Raw genomic sequence first — 18,089 nt, 5'->3', positions numbered from 1 at the left:
CTTGTAACAAGCTAACAAAGCGTCCAAAGCGCTGTGAGAAATTTCCCAAAAAGAAAAATTCATTTAAAATATATTCACTTACTTGTTTGCTGTGACGGTTCCGTCTTTACATATGTTTTTAGACCCCTAATAATTCCCTGTGCATATCCAATAGAATTTTGCAAAAATGTTCAAAATTCAGATGAATGAAGAAGTAGATCTTAGAGTCGCACAAAGGTGATCAGGTTTCATTTAAAAAAAAAAGATGTAATATATTTGTCTTTTTATTTCTCTTTTAAAATAAGAGTGGGATAATATAAAAAAAGTACTCCGTGCTCCGCTCAGCTCCTCTGTAACCGGCTCGGCATGAAGTGGCTACGGAAAAGAGAGACGCGCCGGGATGAAGTTGCAATGTGCCTTTGTTTATGTGTCGCGCGCTGAGAAAGAACGCCTAATAGCACATTTATGCGAATCTGCCTTCTACATAGGCAGCCTGGAATGCGCTACGTCAATGTGACGCCATGGGAGAGGTGACGTCGAGCCCTGCACTGTAGCGCACCCCCGGTCAGCTCGCTGCTATACAGTATACACATGCTTCATGCCAGAGAGAGAGAGAGAGAGAGAGAGAGAGAGAGAGAGAGAGAGAGGGAGGAGGGAGAAGTATGTTGATCTTCTGACTCTACGACCTATATTGTTTGAAACAGCTCGGGAGGGTGTGTTTTGAAAACTAACACATACAACATGCGTCTCTGTCATGAGTGCATGTGTCTCTGCCTTCATTAGATGAACGACTTCTTCAAATTTCAATCAGCTAACCTTTCCAATACAACTCATTCTCCTTGTATTTGGGTCTTCTAAAGGATAGGGCCTCTTGCTTAGGTGTTACAAAGGCTGCTGAGATAGAGAATATTGGGAAGCTTGGAAAACTTTTGGAGTTACATAGCCTGTTTGAAATTCATTTTATGATTTATGATGATTTATGATTCAGTTCATCAATGGTGAAGGGAGTGAAGGAGAAAAGCATAACTGGTATTCAGCAAGATGACATACATGGAAACACATGTCTATTCAAACACACCAGTCTATTGGAAACTAAACAATAATATAATTTTTTAGGTTTTTTAAAAACCCTCCACTTTCATTTCAATCACAAAGGCTCAGCTGTAACCATATTAAACATAAATAATACATTAGGAAAACACCTAGCAAATCAACTTAAACACACGTCTAATGACAAAATCTCACATCTAATGCAGTATATGATACATTTTAATGCTCAAGCAATGCATTTCAATTCAAGACTAACATCACAAACACTTTTTTATATTTTCTTGGGCCCGTTTGTTTTGTAATTGGCGTGTGGTTTTATTTATTTATTTATTGCACAAATACGTCTTTCCACGTTCAGTTATTAAGACGTTTAATCAGTCAGCATTTGATTGTGAAAAGCGCAGCGGCGCTCTCACTAAATGAAACATTAAAATCCGGCCAGCGTTAACCAACTCACGCTAAGCCAGCGCTAGCCAATCACAGCACGCGCAATTTCTTGGCCGCGTTCTAATTCTGGCCAATGACCATCTCCTGGAGGCGGGGACAGGGCTGACGCACTGAGGCGCGTGATTGACGCAAGCGCCGTTGCTAAATATAGCAGCGGGCGGCCCGGCAGTGTGAGATAGCTGATCCTTCATTCATTGTACCGGGGCGGGTCCGTTTATTTTAGAAATTTGATTGTGTTCCAGCCAATCCAAATATAGTCGTAGACAGGTATTTTTAGCGGAAGCGTGTCCCCGTTTCTACTTGCCAGGGAACAACCTCATGACACCGCCGTATTGTAACGGGAGATTGTAGCTAGCTCATGGGTTTCTTCTTCGGCTCCATGAGCGCAGTTTGGTAACACACGCTTTACGGGTTTTTACAGATTAATGTGTTCTTTCGTTCCATGTAAACTAATTACTTTACTTCCTGGCTTTAGAAATGAGCTAACTGAAGTGACAAACTGCTGCTGTAACTGTAAACCTCAACCAAAAAACCAAACAAAACGCCATTATTCATGAAAATAAAATGAACGCTAAGGGGAAAACAGCACAGTTACACTCCGTGATAAGTCTTTACATAGTTTCGAGCAGCCTAGCAGTTTCTGTGACTAAAGCCTAAACATGTTTATAGCAGTAAATATAAAGAGGGAAACGATGAACGTTTTGACGAAACTGCTCTAAAAGTAAAGTAATTTCGTGTATCAGGTCACGGTTTGCACGAGCTGTTGACAGGAAAGTTAAATTCCGGTAACCGTTCGACGCCTAAAATCTCTACAGGTCCCTCGGAATTGGCAACGAGATACGTACACTATCATGACGACGAATGTACTTTACCATAAAGCCTAAATAAAATGTACAAACAGTATATGTAAGTCCTCTGGTCAGAGGACTTGCTCTTCCGGACCGAGTAGTGAGGCTGAGAGGAAACGTCAGAGCTCGGTCTGGCGCATGCGCAGAAGCAATCTCACTTTCATTAGCTGTTGTAAACTGGGTCACTGAGCACGAGCCGGGGGATTCCCCTTTCCATGACCTCTGTCATCCTAAACTACTACTTCTTCTTTACACAACAAGCAGACTGAGGTCATGTGGGTCGCAGGTGTGATGTAAGCCACTATTGCCACGAGCACATTTGATTTACAAGAATATGAAATCATCAGCAAAAGTGAAGAGTTTGACTGCACTTGTACACTTAATACTTCGTCTGTGAAATTAATATTTTGGATTGGTTTGGTTTGGTTTGGTTTCATACTGCACACGTTCATGTATCACGTGCAGGACAATGTGAACACACACATTAACACATTCAGTATCTGTGGGGTCGTCCCCCCCCTCCCCCATTTCTACTTTTCTGAGCCATTTATCCAGTCAAATGATTTGTTGAGGCAAAGTCACATGACTTTTTTGATGCACATTGAGTAGTTTATTTGGTAAATGTGTTTCCATCATAAGTTATGCACATGTCTTATAAAAAAAATAAAAATAATTATTTGCCTCAATTGAGCGCATACATTTTTTTATGCTCATTTTGGAGATTTTATTCGCATCTGGTGTTTCCACCCACTGTTTTTTTATGCGATAGCCCAACGTTTGCATGAAAACATGTGGATGGAAACATAGCTATTTACACTTAGGGGTAGTTTAGCATGGAAGGAAACCGAGGAACATGAAATTGTTCAACCATGACCTCCTGTTTCACAGGGGTATAAATATGAGGTAACACAGGCCAAATTCCCTTAGTCATTCATAACAATGGGTAAGACCAAGGAATATAGCTGTTATGTGTGGCAAAAGGTTGTTGAGTTTCACAAAATGGGAAGTGGCTATAAGAAAATATTTTTTATTTAAAAAATAACAAGGAAATATTATGAATCAACCTGTAAGAGGGTGTGTGCCTTTATTGTCTCAACACACTGTTAAGAGGATGGATCTCCAAAGATCCCAGCTGGAGAATTGTAGAAGTTAGTTGTGTCTTGGGGTCAGAAAGTCTCCAAAACTACAATCTGACGTCACCTGCATCACCACAAGTTGTTTGGAAGGGTTTCAATAAAAAAGCCTCTACTCTCATCCAAAAACAAACTTGAGCATCTTCAGTTTGCCAGACACTACTGGAACTTCAAATGGGATCGGGTTCTATGGTCAGATGAAACCAAAATAAAGCTTTTTGGCAATAAACACCAGAGGTGGTTTTGACGCACACAGAGAGGTAGCCATATGGAAAACTACCTCAATACCCTGGTTAAATATGGTGGTGGCTCTTTAATGTTTTGGGGCTGTTTTTTCTGCTAGAGGACCTGGACATTTTGTTAGGATACATGGCATCATGGACTCTATCAAATATGAACATATATTAAATGAAAACCTGACTGCCTCTGCCAGAAAGCTTAAAATGGGCCATGGTTGGATCTTCCTGCTGGACAATGATCCAAAACATACATGAAAATCAACACAAAAATGGCTTACTGACCACAAACTCAAGGTCCTGCCATGGCTATCCCGGTCCCCTGATTTGAAACCCATAGAAAACCTGTGGGGTGAACTGAAGAGGAGAGTATACCAGTGTGAACCTCAAAATTTGAAGGATCTGTAGAGATTGTGTATGGAGGAATGGTCTCAGATCCCTTGCCATGTATTCTCCAACCTCATCAGGCATTATAGGAGAAGACTCAGAACTGTTATCTTGGGAAAGGGAGATAGCACAAAGTATTGACTAAAAGGATATGTAAAAGCATATGTAAACTTTTTAACTGGGTAATTTATTATTATTGTGTTATACAGTTATTATTGTGTCTTGTAGATTCTGCAAGGGGTATGTAAATTTATGAGCAGCACCGTATGGATTGCTGCTCTGGCAGTCAGAAGAAAGTACAAACTCTATTACAATCTTTTGCTAAATCAAGTAGCACATTTGTTTCTCACCTCCAGGGTCGGGGGTTCGATTCCCACCGTGGATCTGTGTGTGCAGAGTTTGCATGTTCTTCCCGTGCTGTGGGGGTTTCCTCTGGGTACTCTGGTTTCCTCCCCCAGTCTAAAGACATGCATCGTAGGTTGACTGGCATGTCAAAAGTGTCCGTAATGTATGAATGCGTGTGTGAATGTGTGTGTGCCTGTGATGTATTGACACCCCGTCTAGGGTGTACCCCGCCTTGTGCCCGATGCTCCCTGGGATAGGCTCCAGGTTCCCCACGGCCCAGTAGGGGAAGCGGTATAGAAGATGGATGGATGATGTTGACAATGAGGCTTTGCTTAGTGAAAGTGATTTAGGTTTACTAATGGTGTTAGGTTTACAACCTGCTGTTTCTTTCTCCCCCAAGCAACATTTGTAACAGAATCGTAACAGAATGACGGGAATCACAGCTTAGTAGATATGCCAAATAAACTGCACTTCAACTCCTACGTTTCCTGACAGTGGCAGACCTGAATATCTGAGAATTGTAGATGAGTGTCTGAATGGCAGAATGACATTTACCATGCTGACTCATCACTGGAAAACCCTCTTCGGGAATGACTTAATATCTCAATACCTGTGATGCATGTTATGTTGCAACATGAACGTGTGTCAACCATGAGGAAACGATATAGCCTACCAAACAAAGAGCATTTTCTGATTCATCTTTAATATATATATCTCTTCATTCATCACCAGAGTTTCGGGAAGAGTGGGCGTTAGATGGGAATACACACTGGACTGGATGAAATGGCATGTCAGCAATCTGCCACTTATTGTCTGACAGACAGATTTGTCTGGAGGCATAAATACCTGTTTTTAGAAGTAAAAGGCATATTGTTTCACACCCATATTTACAATGCAGTCCGTTTCTTTGAGGATAAAGGTAAATGCAGAGGTGGTAGAAGGCATCTGTCTGTGAACTCTGTAGGCAGCTGGCTTTACTTCAATAAGTGTTTTAAGATGTTTACTGTAGTATTACTGATTACTCAGCAGGTGTTCACAGGTAAAGTATACAAGACCTTTATGAATTTCTCTGGCACTCATGACTCACATTGACACACATTATATGCAAATAAAAATAAGATAATATCACATAATTGGTGGTGCTTGACAACAATATGCAACATACAAAGCCTTCCTTTCCATCTCAGCACAGTTGGAATGGAAGTTGGTAAAAATATAATAACAATATATTTTTAAAAAAACTATATATATATATATAGGGTGTACCCAGTCTTGTGCCCGATGCTCCCTGGGATAGGCTTCAGGTCTCCCCGTGACCCTGAAAAGGATTAAGCGTGACCCTGAAAAGTATAGAAGATGGATGGATGGGTGGATGGATGGATGGTTGGATATTTATATATATATTTATATATATATAGCCCCCTATCAGATAAAGAGGAAAAATTGAGACAAAATGTTCAACAGACTCATTTGTGACCCCTGGTAATGTGGCCCCACCTTCATTCCAAGAAAAGTTCACAGAGGAAATAAATGGATTAGTGGAATGTCCAAAAGGGGGGAAAAAGGAGGATGTTTGTCTCACCATATTTAATGAGTGTTCATACATTTGCAGATCTATAAAGTCTGAAGTAATGCATGTAGAAAGCAGCATTGCATAAATGTGAAGGCATCAATATTCCAGGACAAGCAATCTGTTCTTTCTTTGCTTTTTCAATTTGGTCATCTGTCAATTCCCACCAACAAACCAGCTCTCCTCTATAAAAAGACATCTACCAACCACTGAGGGTACAGATTAACACGTGCTTCCTCCTAGACACTTGAAACCAGTCTTTTTGAACTGCTGCTCACGCCGCATCACAGGGAAGTGTAAAACACTCAGAGGAAAGCACTATCTGCCCTCTTCTGCATAAATGACCTCATAGATGACCACAATTGGCTAGCATCACTGTGATTGACACTGGAGGGAGAGTATGCCATCCTTCCCACCCAGACAGCATGCCTGTTCCTCCATTCAAAAACAGAATAAGGATTCTTCTTTATGATTGCAGCTCAGATTAATGTCAGGTTTCTAATGCATAATTCATCATTTCTACTTTAATTCATATTTATACTTTATTTTTTAACTAGCTTTTATTATTAGCTTGACTTTTACCAGCATATTTCTTGTGTATTTTTGTTGTCTATTTTTATAGTGTAAAAAATGACAGACCTCATTATGATTGCAGCTCAGAATAATTTCGGGTTTATAATCTTACAATGCAAACATTAGGTACATAAGCCGAATATGGAAAAGCACATTTGAATTTTTTGGCATCATCAGAGTTTTTCTGTTATTGCATTTTTGTTAGTGGTTACAGTGTTGAAATGTAGATTCGAAAGATTATTTTTAAGTCAAGAAACACATTAGTGTTTTAGTGTAATTTTAAACCCATTCAATTCAAGTGACCAGTCAGTTAGGCTCCTTTTATTACTAAATAATAATCAGAACTACAGAACTATGCAAAATCCTTAGTCATACAGTAATTTGTTAATACAAACTTTGTCTTAGAACTTTATTTTATGACTTCTGCATTATTGGGTCAGTAAAAAAAATATTTCAAAACATAAGTCACATTTTGTTTTTTTCTATGTCAGTACAGAGAGAAAAATATAATTAATAGACCACATTTCAGACAAAAAAAAAATACTGGAGGTCAGGGATTGCCTGCAAAAAAATAACAGAAGCAAGTGTGACAATTAAAGTCTCCAGAAGAACTGTTTCACATTTTCAGAAAAGATGCTTAGAAAAACCAATGTTCTCAGAAAACTATATGAAGTGTACCTGAGGCCTGTCACAGCAAATACTGACTTTGTTTAGTTTAGTGTTGTTTTACTGCTCTGTGTAGTTTTTTAAAGTAGAAACATTTTAATTAAATTTTTTGAAGGAATCTTTGCTTCATAGCATTTCTTTACTTATGCCTAAGACTTTTCACTGTACATTTCACTGTATTACAGATATTCACACATTCAGAAAATGTGAAAGTTTACTGAAAATGTGAAAATTCTTTGAAAGTCATTGAAAATGTGAACCTGTTTTATTCAAGAAAGGCCCTTAATTTGTGCAACGTTCTTTCTGCAGCAAAAACGGTTCTGTCTTTACATATGTTTTTAGACCCCTAATAATTCCCTGTGAATATCCAGTAGAATTTTGCAAAAATGTTCAAAATTCAGATGAATGAAGAAGTAGATCTTATAGACACAAAAATTGATGAGGTTTCATTAAAAAAAGATGTAATATATATTTGTCTTTTAATTTCTCTTTTAAAACAAGAGTGGGATAATAAAAAAAAAGGATTTGGCCTGTTACGTCATATTTATACCACTGTGAAACAGGAGGTCATGGTTGAACAATTTCCTGTTCCTAGTCACCTAGGTGTACTAAAAAAATGAATGTTAAAGATCAATGAGAATATACTTCAAATATATTTTCCTCAAATTAATTCATGGGGTGCCAATAATTGTTGCACACCTATATTTAACAAAGATATTTTTTTATATAAATCTGTGCTTTGTTCGCAATTGTTTGATATTCATGAGAGCAGAGTATTTCTGTGAATATTTTGAATAAAAGATCAAAAGTTTAAAGAATAAAGACAAATTTTTCACAGCCTTCTTTGCTCATATTTACCAAGGGTGCCAATATTAGTGGAGGGCCCTGTAAATCTATAGTGTTTACAGAAAAACAAAATACAGACTGTTTGGTTCACTTCCTGGCTGAATTCAGGATTCAAGGGGTTCAGAAGGTTCTATTCTAAATGCTGCATATGGGAAAGCACTACTAGATTAGACACCATGACACCTCATGGCCTTAAATAGCAGCTCAATATTACAGTGCTGTGTCTGAGGCCATGTCAAGGTGACTATTCCACTTCAGTCACTACAATGAGCTGTTTCAAATTTGATCTGAATGACTGAAAATGGCATGGATGCTTGAAATAAACTTGACAGGGTTGAAGGGTGTTTGGTTTTGGGCCATGTTTCACTCTTTCAAACACATCCAATACCCAATCATGAAATGACCCCAATAAAACTGCTCCCAGGTGAAGGAAATGAGCTCAGCTTGCAAGACAAAGGCTATGTCAGAACCATATTGTCACTGACACCAGGGCCACTGTGCATAATGCTTGGGACAAAATCTACTGACTCATATAAAAACGTTCCACCTTTGTGCTATTTATGGGCGAACCCTGGAGACTCTATATGAAGGGTTTCCCTTTCAGAAAGGGGAGCCACTTTAGGCAGCTGGGAATGCTTTATCTATTAAAGAAAGCTGTTTTTAATAGTGTTTGCTTTTGACCAACATATTTGATTCTGTGCATATTCCACATATAAATAGATCTTTTAAGAACCTTTGCTGAAGTAGAATTTATCCTAGTTGAGGGTGGATGTAGAGGGCAGGAACCATAGGGCCCAAACCTCCTGATAGTCCCCTGCTATCAAAGATTATGTGTGTGTGGGGAGTTTGCATGTTCTCCTCGTTCTGCGGGGGTTTCCTCTGGGTACTCTGGTTTCCTCCCCCAGTCTAAAGACATTCATGGTAGGTTGATTGGCATGTCCAAAATGTCCGTAATGTATGAATGGGTGTGTGAATCTGTGTGTGCCTGTGATGTATTGACACCCCGTCCAGGGTGTACCCCGCCTTGTGCCCGATGCTCCCTGGGATAGGCTCCAGGTTCCCCACGACCCAGTAGGGTAAGCGGTATAGAAGATGTGATTTCGGTTTACTAATGGTGTTCACAAACCTGCTGATTTTTTCTCCCCCAAGCAACATTTGTAACAGAATGACGGGAATCACAGCTTAGTAGATATACCAAATAAAATGAAATTCAACTCCTACGTTTCCAGACAGTGGCAGACCTGAATATCTGAGAATTGTAGATGAGTGTCTGAATGGCAGAATGACATTTACCATGCTGACTCATCACTGGAAAACCCTCTTCAGGAATGACTTAATATCTCAATACCTGTGATGCATGTTATGTTGCAACATGAATGCGTGTCAACCATAAAGAAACGATATAGCCTACTAGACAAAGAGCAGTTACATCATATTCTGACTCATCTTTAATATATATATCTTCATTAATAAGAGTTGCGGGAAGAGTGGGCATTAGATGGGAATACACACTGGACTGGATGAAATAGCGTGTCAGCAATCTGCCACTTATTGTCTGACAGAGAGATTTGTCTGGAGGCAAAAATACCTGTTTGTGTCCTCTTTTAACCTCAGCGTCTTCTCCAATAGAAGTAAAAGGCATATTGTTTCACACCCATTTTTACAATGCAGTCCGTTTCTTTGAGGATAAAGGTAAATGCAGAGGTGGTAGAAGGCATCTGTATGTGAACTCTGTAGGCGGCTGGCTTTACCTCCATAAGTGTTTTAAGATGTTTACTGTAGTATTACTGATTACTCAGCAGATGTTCACAGGTAAATTATGCAAGACCTTTATGAATTTCTCTGACACTCATGACTCACATTGGCACACATTATATGCAAATAAAAAATAATATAATATCACATAATGGACGGTGTTTGACTACAGTATGCAACATACAAAGCTTTCCTTTCCATCTCAGCACAGTAGGAATGGAAGTTGATAAAAATATAATAACAATATATATACTTTATACTTTACTTTATTCTATTCTTTATTCTACTTTAATTCATATTTATACTTTATTTTTTAACTAGCTTTTATTATTTGCTTGACTTTTACCAGCATATTTCTTGTGTATTTTTGTTGTCTATTTTTATAGTGTAAAAAATGACAGACCTCATTATGATTGCAGCTCAGAATAATTTCGGGTTTATAATCTTACAATGCAAACATTAGGGACATAAGCCGAATATGGAAAAGCACATTTAATCCAGTTTTTTTTTGACGTCATCAAAGCTTTTCTATCCTTGCATTTTTGTTAGTGGTTACATTGTTGAAATGTAGATTCGAAAGGTTATTTTAAGTCAAGAATCACATTAGTGTTTTAGTGTAATTTTAAACCCATTCAATTCAAGTGACCAGTCAGTTAGGCTCTTTTTATTACTAAATAATAATCAGAACTACAGTACTATGCAAAAGTCTTAGTCATACAGTCATTTGTCTTAGAAGTTTATTTTATGACTTTTGCATTGCTGGGTCAGTGAAAAAAAAAAATATTTCCAAATACAAATCACATTTTGATTTTCCAACAAAAATTAAATGTTAAGGAAAAACTTTTCTATGTCAGTACAGAAAGAAAAATATAAGTATTAGACCACTTTTCAGACAAAAAAAAAACAAAAAACACTGGATTTCAGGGATAGCCTGCAAAAAAAAATCCAGAAGCAAGTGTGACAATCAAAGTCTCCAGATTCACATTTTCAGAAAAGATGCTTAGAAAAACCAACGTTCTCAGAAAACTGTATGAAGTGTACCTGAGACTACTGATGCATTTTAAAGGCAAAGGCTTGTCACACTGACTTTGTTAAGTTTAGTGTTGTTTTACTGCTCTTTAGGGTAGTTTTTTAAAGTAGAAACATTTTAATTTAATTTTTTTGAAGGAATCTTTGCTTTATAGCATTTATTTACATATGCCTAAGATTTTTCACTGTACATTTCACTGTATTACAGATATTCTGACATTTACAACTTGGGTTCACTCGCATATGTACACACCTATGTTCTCACAAAAGGCTATTGCTCATCATTTCAAAATGCTACAACAAAAACGTTACATGACCTTTCAGATGGGCATAACACATGTACAGACACTCATACTTGGGGATGTGTGTAAAAACGGCGTGGTGGGATTACTATAGTTGGTTCTAATCCTTCATACCAGTACATTTGCCATGCCCATTTCCCAAAAGTGATCAAGCTGCTTTTGTGTGTTCTATGGTTATGCAATTGTGACATTTTACATAATGCCAAGCTGATGATGCAACTTTGCAGGAAGGTCCTGTCTAGAAAAAGACAAAGACAGGCATGCTGAAACAAGTTCCACTGCTGAGGTTTCTTGCTTTATCCCTTGTAGTGCATTGCTCACAGGACTTCCTAAAATTAATCCCAACAAACTACAACTTGTGCAAAATGCAGAAGGCAGAATATTTATATATATATATATATATATATATATATATATATATATATATATATATATATATAATATTAGAGCAGCTTTAGCCTGACTTCAGGGTTCCTGGCTGCTTGTTTTGTTTAGAACTGGTTATAACATTATTACTAGTTTATAAATCCCTTAATACTCCAGCACCTTCATACGTCATACTGAACACCTGATAAAATATTTTCCAAATTGTGTCTTAAGATCATCTAGTGCTAGCCATATGCATGAAGCAGACTTTTGGTTTTTATTCACCAAAAGTTACCTCCACTGATCACTGATTAAAAAAACTTCTTTTTTCCCCCCACTTTAGCTTTTAACTAGCTTTTATGATTTGCCTTGCTTTTAGTGCCATGCTACTTTTTTTATGTATTTATACATAGTATTTATTTTAAATTATTGTTGCACTTTTTAAAAACAATTTGTATGTAATACTGAGTGTACATTTTATAATAATTAATTAATTAAATAATCAGCTATTAATTGATAATATTATTCATCTTCATTAGCTTCTTTTCTTTATCCGAGTCAGAATCACGGTGGATCCAGAACCTATCCGGAAACATTTTAGTACAATTTAATACGTATTAATACAGAGATAAAAAAAAAAAGACGTGTACATACACAAGACATACACATGATGAAATACCGTCTATTACTCAGAAAAGCAGTAAATACTTTCACCCCCTCAGTTTACAGATGACTCAGTTGATAAGCCTGGTCTTGGAAAAAGGGTTTCCCCAGAGTATATCAATCACGCGCACACACACACACACACACACACACACACACACACATGCACACACACACACATGCACACACAGCGCCACAAGGCTACTCTTACAAACTTTCTCAGAATAGCTTAAGTATAATGAAGGCCTCTGGAGGAATCAGATTTTTCAGGTTACATTAACCTGGTTCGGTTTTTTTTTTCTCCCTCAGTAATCCACACTTCAGCAAGCTCTAAAAAACATTCTCTGAAATAATAATAATAAAAAAAAATCTAAGTAAGGAATAGGTAAATGTGAATGAATAAAAGTTATGCTTATTTGAAAAGGTCTGGATCTTGATTAATTAGTTGTCAAACATATTGCACGTGACAAAAAAAAACTATTGGTAACATTTTACAATAACAGTACATGAATAATCATGCACTAATACCTGAATGAATACTTATTTAAATATGAACTAATGATGAGTTAAGGCAAGTGTTAATTATGAACTAATGAAGTGCTAACTTTAACTACGATACGAGTCTTATGAATTCATGCGTGGATAACGACCACCTTAAATACGTTAGTACAAGTTTGTTAGTTAATGTATTAATTAACATGTAGGGGTAAACTAAATCAAACCTGCTCTGTAAGAAAGAATATGAATTAAACGTGCATCATTTCAGATTGTTTATATAATTTACCATATGCAGCTGTGTACACAAAAATCATTGGATGGTGCAGGATTACTTTCATAATTTACACTGATCCTCCTTATCCAACGTAGAAAGACGCACTAATAATAAACCCCATTTCTCTTCAAACATCCATTTCTCTTCAAATTCCACTGTAGTACTAGTACATGCTCTGGGTGGCTAGGGCCTGGGGCACAGCTCCGTAGCCCACAAGGGTGAAATTTGATTTGATTTACCCCTACGTGTTAATTAATACATTAACTAACAAACATGTACTAACATGTACTTAAGGTGGTCGTTAATTACGCAGTAATTCAGTGAGTCACGTTGTAGTTAAGGTTAGCTCTTCATTAGTTCGTGATTAGTACATGCCTTAACTCATCGTTAGTTCATATTTCAGTAAGTATTAATTCATGTATTAGTGCATGGTTATAGAGTTAGTGTTAGTGTAAAAACAAAATATTATATCACAAGACCTGAAAATAGTTCTGAAAACTGGTGCAATTTAAAATATTGTGAGGTGACAACTGGAATTTTACTATATGTCTACAAAAACACATTTTTAACAATGAGAAGAAAAAAGAAAAATGATTCCTGTACAAAATTGTGAACATTTTAAAGATTCAGTACAAAACAGATAAAAAAAATTTAGTTTAACATTTAGTTCCGGTCCACTAATTTGATTGGACGAGCAGCGTTATATATAAGGATGCTTACGTTTACTATAACCGCAACCGCACTGGGATGTTTCACTGCTTGTATCACGCCACTCATCTGTGTTTGCCACGTAAAATTCCTATCATAACAACTGTTCCTACAGTAGAGTTAGGGACTTCATCAACAGACATGGCAAACTATACATTTTTCAGGGATATAACTTTTGACATAAAATATGAAAGCTTGTCAGATGAAGATAAAAAGGAAGAAAGGTTTCACTGGATGCACCTTTCACAGGAATGTGCAAATCATTGTGAACGAGCTAGCCAGCTAGCTGATGGGCTATTAGTGAGGGTGGGTTCTTCTGGATCTACAGGGTGTCCCAAAAATCTCCATAAAAAGGGGACTATGTATACCAGAACTACGTTGGTTGTGCCTTCGTCAGTGGATGTTCGTGGACGTCCACTATTCTTGGTCAGTTCACAACACTTTCAGACTTTTTGAATTTTGGTAACAGAAGTTTGAAGTTTGGTAACAGTGTTGTGTGTGCGACGTGCTTGCCACGTTTCTTGTTAAACTCCATTGCAACCTTGCGACAGCTTCCCAATCCAGCCACTAGGATGATTTCAACATGTTATTTTTTTTTTTTTTTTTTTTTTTTTTTGTCAAAGGCATGGTTATAAAAGTAATCTGAAAAAAATCTAAGTATAATATAAGTATAAAACCTAAGTATGAAAATTTTGGAAGACATTTTGCTGAAAAGTGTTACTTTACCCTGTGTATGGAGACTTTTGGGACTCCTTGTATTTCCATTCACAGAGCAATAATAATCAAATTATTTGTTAATTTATTATTCCTTTATCTATTGGCTTAATTGGTTTATAATCCAGTGCATGTCATAAATGTTTAGTCTAGCATCTGAATACAAAACCCATAATACAAAATATTGCAATATAAAAAAAAGAGGTATTCAGTATTTATTTCGTGCATAAAATACAATAAAATATAACAAACTCCTGGTGACAGTTTAACATTTTCACCTTTTTTCATCTTCTTTCTCTAATTTCCATTCATATCCTCAGATTATTTATATCACAGTGGTTGAATTGCACTTCTCTGAAGCAGCTTCAGGACACGTAGTATTTTTACGCTATTTTAACTTGAGGGTTTCATGTAGGCGTGTTTCTTACGCCATTTAGCTGCATGCTTATTTGTGAACATATCTGGAATGCATTTTCTTTTCATTTGTATAAAATGCGTGGTCTTTTGTATTCAACCAATAACGCCTGACAATGTTTCTTCTCAGAATGATTCTCATCGGATGATTCATAATTTGCGTATTTCCGCAGAAGGGTAAAAGAGACAAATCCGATAGCATTTTTTTATTTTTTTTTAATAAAAAATGAGAGATATTTTGCATATTAAGTCTTATATTAAGTGTGTGTGTGTGTGTGGATCTCTATGCTTATGAGAGATTTAATCTACAGTTTCACCTAAAGATGAAGTAAAGGTTTCCTAGGGCACTTAAGTAAAGATTAAACCACAAGAAGGTGGAGTCCCCTCTGCAACTGAAAGAAAGACAAGGCCAATTCACTTTTTTATTTTTTTTTGCCACAGACTGAAGACATTTGGGTTTGAGATTAAAAGATAAATATGAGAAGAGAGTTTAGAATTTCAGCTTTTATATCCTGGTATTTATCTGTAAATGTGTTAAATATTAAACATAGCACATTTTGTATCAGACCACCCAATTTGTAGGCAAGCAAAATATTGGAACATGTCACTGACTGGTGTTTCTTGTTGCCCAGGTGTGTACTATTAGATTGATTGTTTAAGCAATAAGTAGCTCTGAAAATCTACTCCTGGTTTTAGCCTTCGGTTTCACCTGAGAAGACTGCATTTGTTGTTAAAGGATAAACCAACATGAAGATCAAAGAGCAGTCTGTGGGAGAAAAGCAAGCATTTTCAAAGCTACGAAAATAGCTTGGTTATTATTATTGTTATTATAAACAATTTGGAAACTCCTGAAAAAGAAAGAAACCACTGGTGTACCGAGCAACAGAAACCGAATGGGCTAGCCAAGGAAACCAACAGCAGCTGATGACAGAAACATTGTGAAAGCTGTGAAGAAAAATCCAAAAACAACAGTCAGTGACATGACCAACAATCTCCACAGGGCACATAGTATCACAATCCACTGTTCAAAGTAGACTTTGAAAGCAGAAATATAGAGGCCATACCACAAGATGCAAAGCACTCGGAACACCAGATTGGAATTCGCAAAGAAATACAGAGTTGAACCACAAAAGTTCTGAAACCAAACTTAACCTCTACCAAAGTGATGGAAAGGCCAAAGTGTGGGGAAATAAAGGATCTGCTCATGATCCAAAACATACAAGCTCATCTGTGAAACATGGTGGTGGTAGTGTAAGTGTTTGTCAATTTACAGAGAAATGCATTCAAATTAGGGATATGTAACAACTTATTAAATGTTATTTACTTTAATTTACTTCAAGACTTATCTGTTCCTATACTTTTGCTTGCCTAAAAATTTGATTGTCTGATGAAGGTAAAGGTTCTATGCTTCATGTTCTTTTTCACATCTAGGCGTGAAATAAAAACTGTGAACTAAAATCCTAAACTCTCAACTCATATCCAACTTTTAATCTCAAACCCAAATGTCTTTGGTGTACAGCACAAACAAATGAATTGGCCTTTCCGTTCGAATAGTTTCAGATGGGACTGCATGCTGTTATGGGAAAATAATCAATGACACAGTGGTGCAATGTTGCCCAATGTAAAGCGAGATTACTGTTACTACCCCAAAGTTGATTATTTTCCAATAACATCATGTCCTGAAGTGTTATAGCAGCTATAACAAGTGTATTATTATTAGTCTTACCTTACGTCAAGTATCCATATACAAATCCCAGTGAATTAGTTGTTACCATTGAAATGATAACGTATTGAGATCAGAAAGAGTACATTTATATAAACCCGTGATTTGAACTACATTCGGCTTTGTAGTTATAAAGAATTAAGCAATGCCTTCTGACCAATCAGAATTAAGAATGGTTAAAAAAAAATCAAAATACATCTAGTATTTCCGTCACAATTTTTACTGTAATTTCATTAATTATTACCAAGCAAGAAAGCACAATAGAAACTTGCACTCACCTTCCTTCGAGTTGTTTTTCTGTTTAAAATGGCTCACCCTTGAGACATTCAACTATTCGAAAGACCACAATTAGGATTATGTACTGACAATGAGCCAGTGTGCTCACACTTGTGACTGTTGATATGTTTATGTCTCCTGTGAGCATGATAAAAAGTGGGAGGACAATGTTTCTAACATATCAATAAATTTTACAGCTATGGAAGTTATATCTGAGTTATAACACGTTACTTCCTTTGATAGAACTCTCACCCTGACATGTTGTTTCTAATGTGCAACAGGAAGTAAATGGCTTTGATCATGTGACTATTTATGCAACCATCATTAAAAATGAAAAGGTTGATAGGAAATCAAAGCAATGTGTAATTTCAACTGTACCTTGCTGTTCAGTAATAATACACATTTAATCCGACTGATCGTAATTTATTTTAATTAATTAGTAGTTGTGCTGTCTTTATGGCTTCTTGCATTTATGCAGTATTAATATCGCTGTGTTTTTCTGAGATTTTAACGTTTGATCATGAGTGTTGTGTTGATTCTTTTTATATGAATGTAATGTTGGTGTGTGTGTGTGTGTGTGTGTGTGTGTGTGTGTGTGTACAAATGTGGGTGAGTGTGTGTCTGTGTTCTTTCAGTTTATGATTCAGAAGTGTGGAAGAGAGAGCAGTGTGGTGTATCTCTTATCTAAATGTTTGGACAGAGAGGGATTTTTCGTGACAAATAATCTTATTTAAGTTAAAACTGATTCTTCTGTACATACTATGCAATACATACTATACATACTTACAATACATACTATACAATTTTATGTTAGATTTTATGTTAGAGCGTTTTCTAAACATCTGGGTTCTAGTAACTTTTCTATGTTCAATCTGTTTTCTTGGTTTTCTTGATTTCCTTGGTTCTCTGAGAACATTATGTAATCATTCCTAGATTTTGATGCAATGTAGTAGGAACATTAATACAAACATTTTTAGAATGTTAATGGTGAACAACATTCTAATAACAACTTGAAGATAATCATCATTACAGATGTTTTTACAACATTGCAGGAACATTGTATTTTTCAAACATTGCAGTCTAATTTTCTCATTTTAAAAATGTGAATTCATGACAAAAAAGTTACATTGATTTTCATGGTTTTAAAAAAAAGTTAGTTAAGAAATTGAATTTGAAGAAACCTTTAGAATAACAGCAATGATCAACATTCTGTAGTGTGTGGATTTTTTTTTTTTTTAAATGTTGCTCATTTAAAATAAAAAATATATGTAAATAAAAACCAGACAT

At 36.4% G+C, this 18,089-nt stretch overlaps 1 protein-coding gene across 5 annotated transcripts in view; it reads right to left on the bottom strand.

Annotated features, from left to right (window-relative positions):
* Positions 1 to 586, bottom strand: part of nr4a3 (nuclear receptor subfamily 4, group A, member 3) — a 32,878-nt gene extending 32,292 nt beyond the window's left edge. For 4 of the 5 annotated variants that reach the window (XM_053611522.1, XM_053611525.1, XM_053611523.1 and 1 more), the window contains exon 1: positions 83 to 586. The gene's annotated coding sequence lies outside the window, so the exon portion shown is untranslated. The remainder of the gene's footprint in view (positions 1 to 82) is intronic. The other variant, XM_053611528.1, reaches the window with a different exon arrangement.
* Between the last annotated feature and the right edge of the window lie 17,503 nt (positions 587 to 18,089).

The sequence above is a fragment of the Ictalurus furcatus genome, chromosome 23, assembly GCF_023375685.1.
Source record: "Ictalurus furcatus strain D&B chromosome 23, Billie_1.0, whole genome shotgun sequence".
Lineage (NCBI taxonomy): Eukaryota > Metazoa > Chordata > Actinopteri > Siluriformes > Ictaluridae > Ictalurus > Ictalurus furcatus.
Note: the sequence above shows the minus strand (reverse complement) of the source record. Positions and strands in the feature narration are given on the sequence as shown.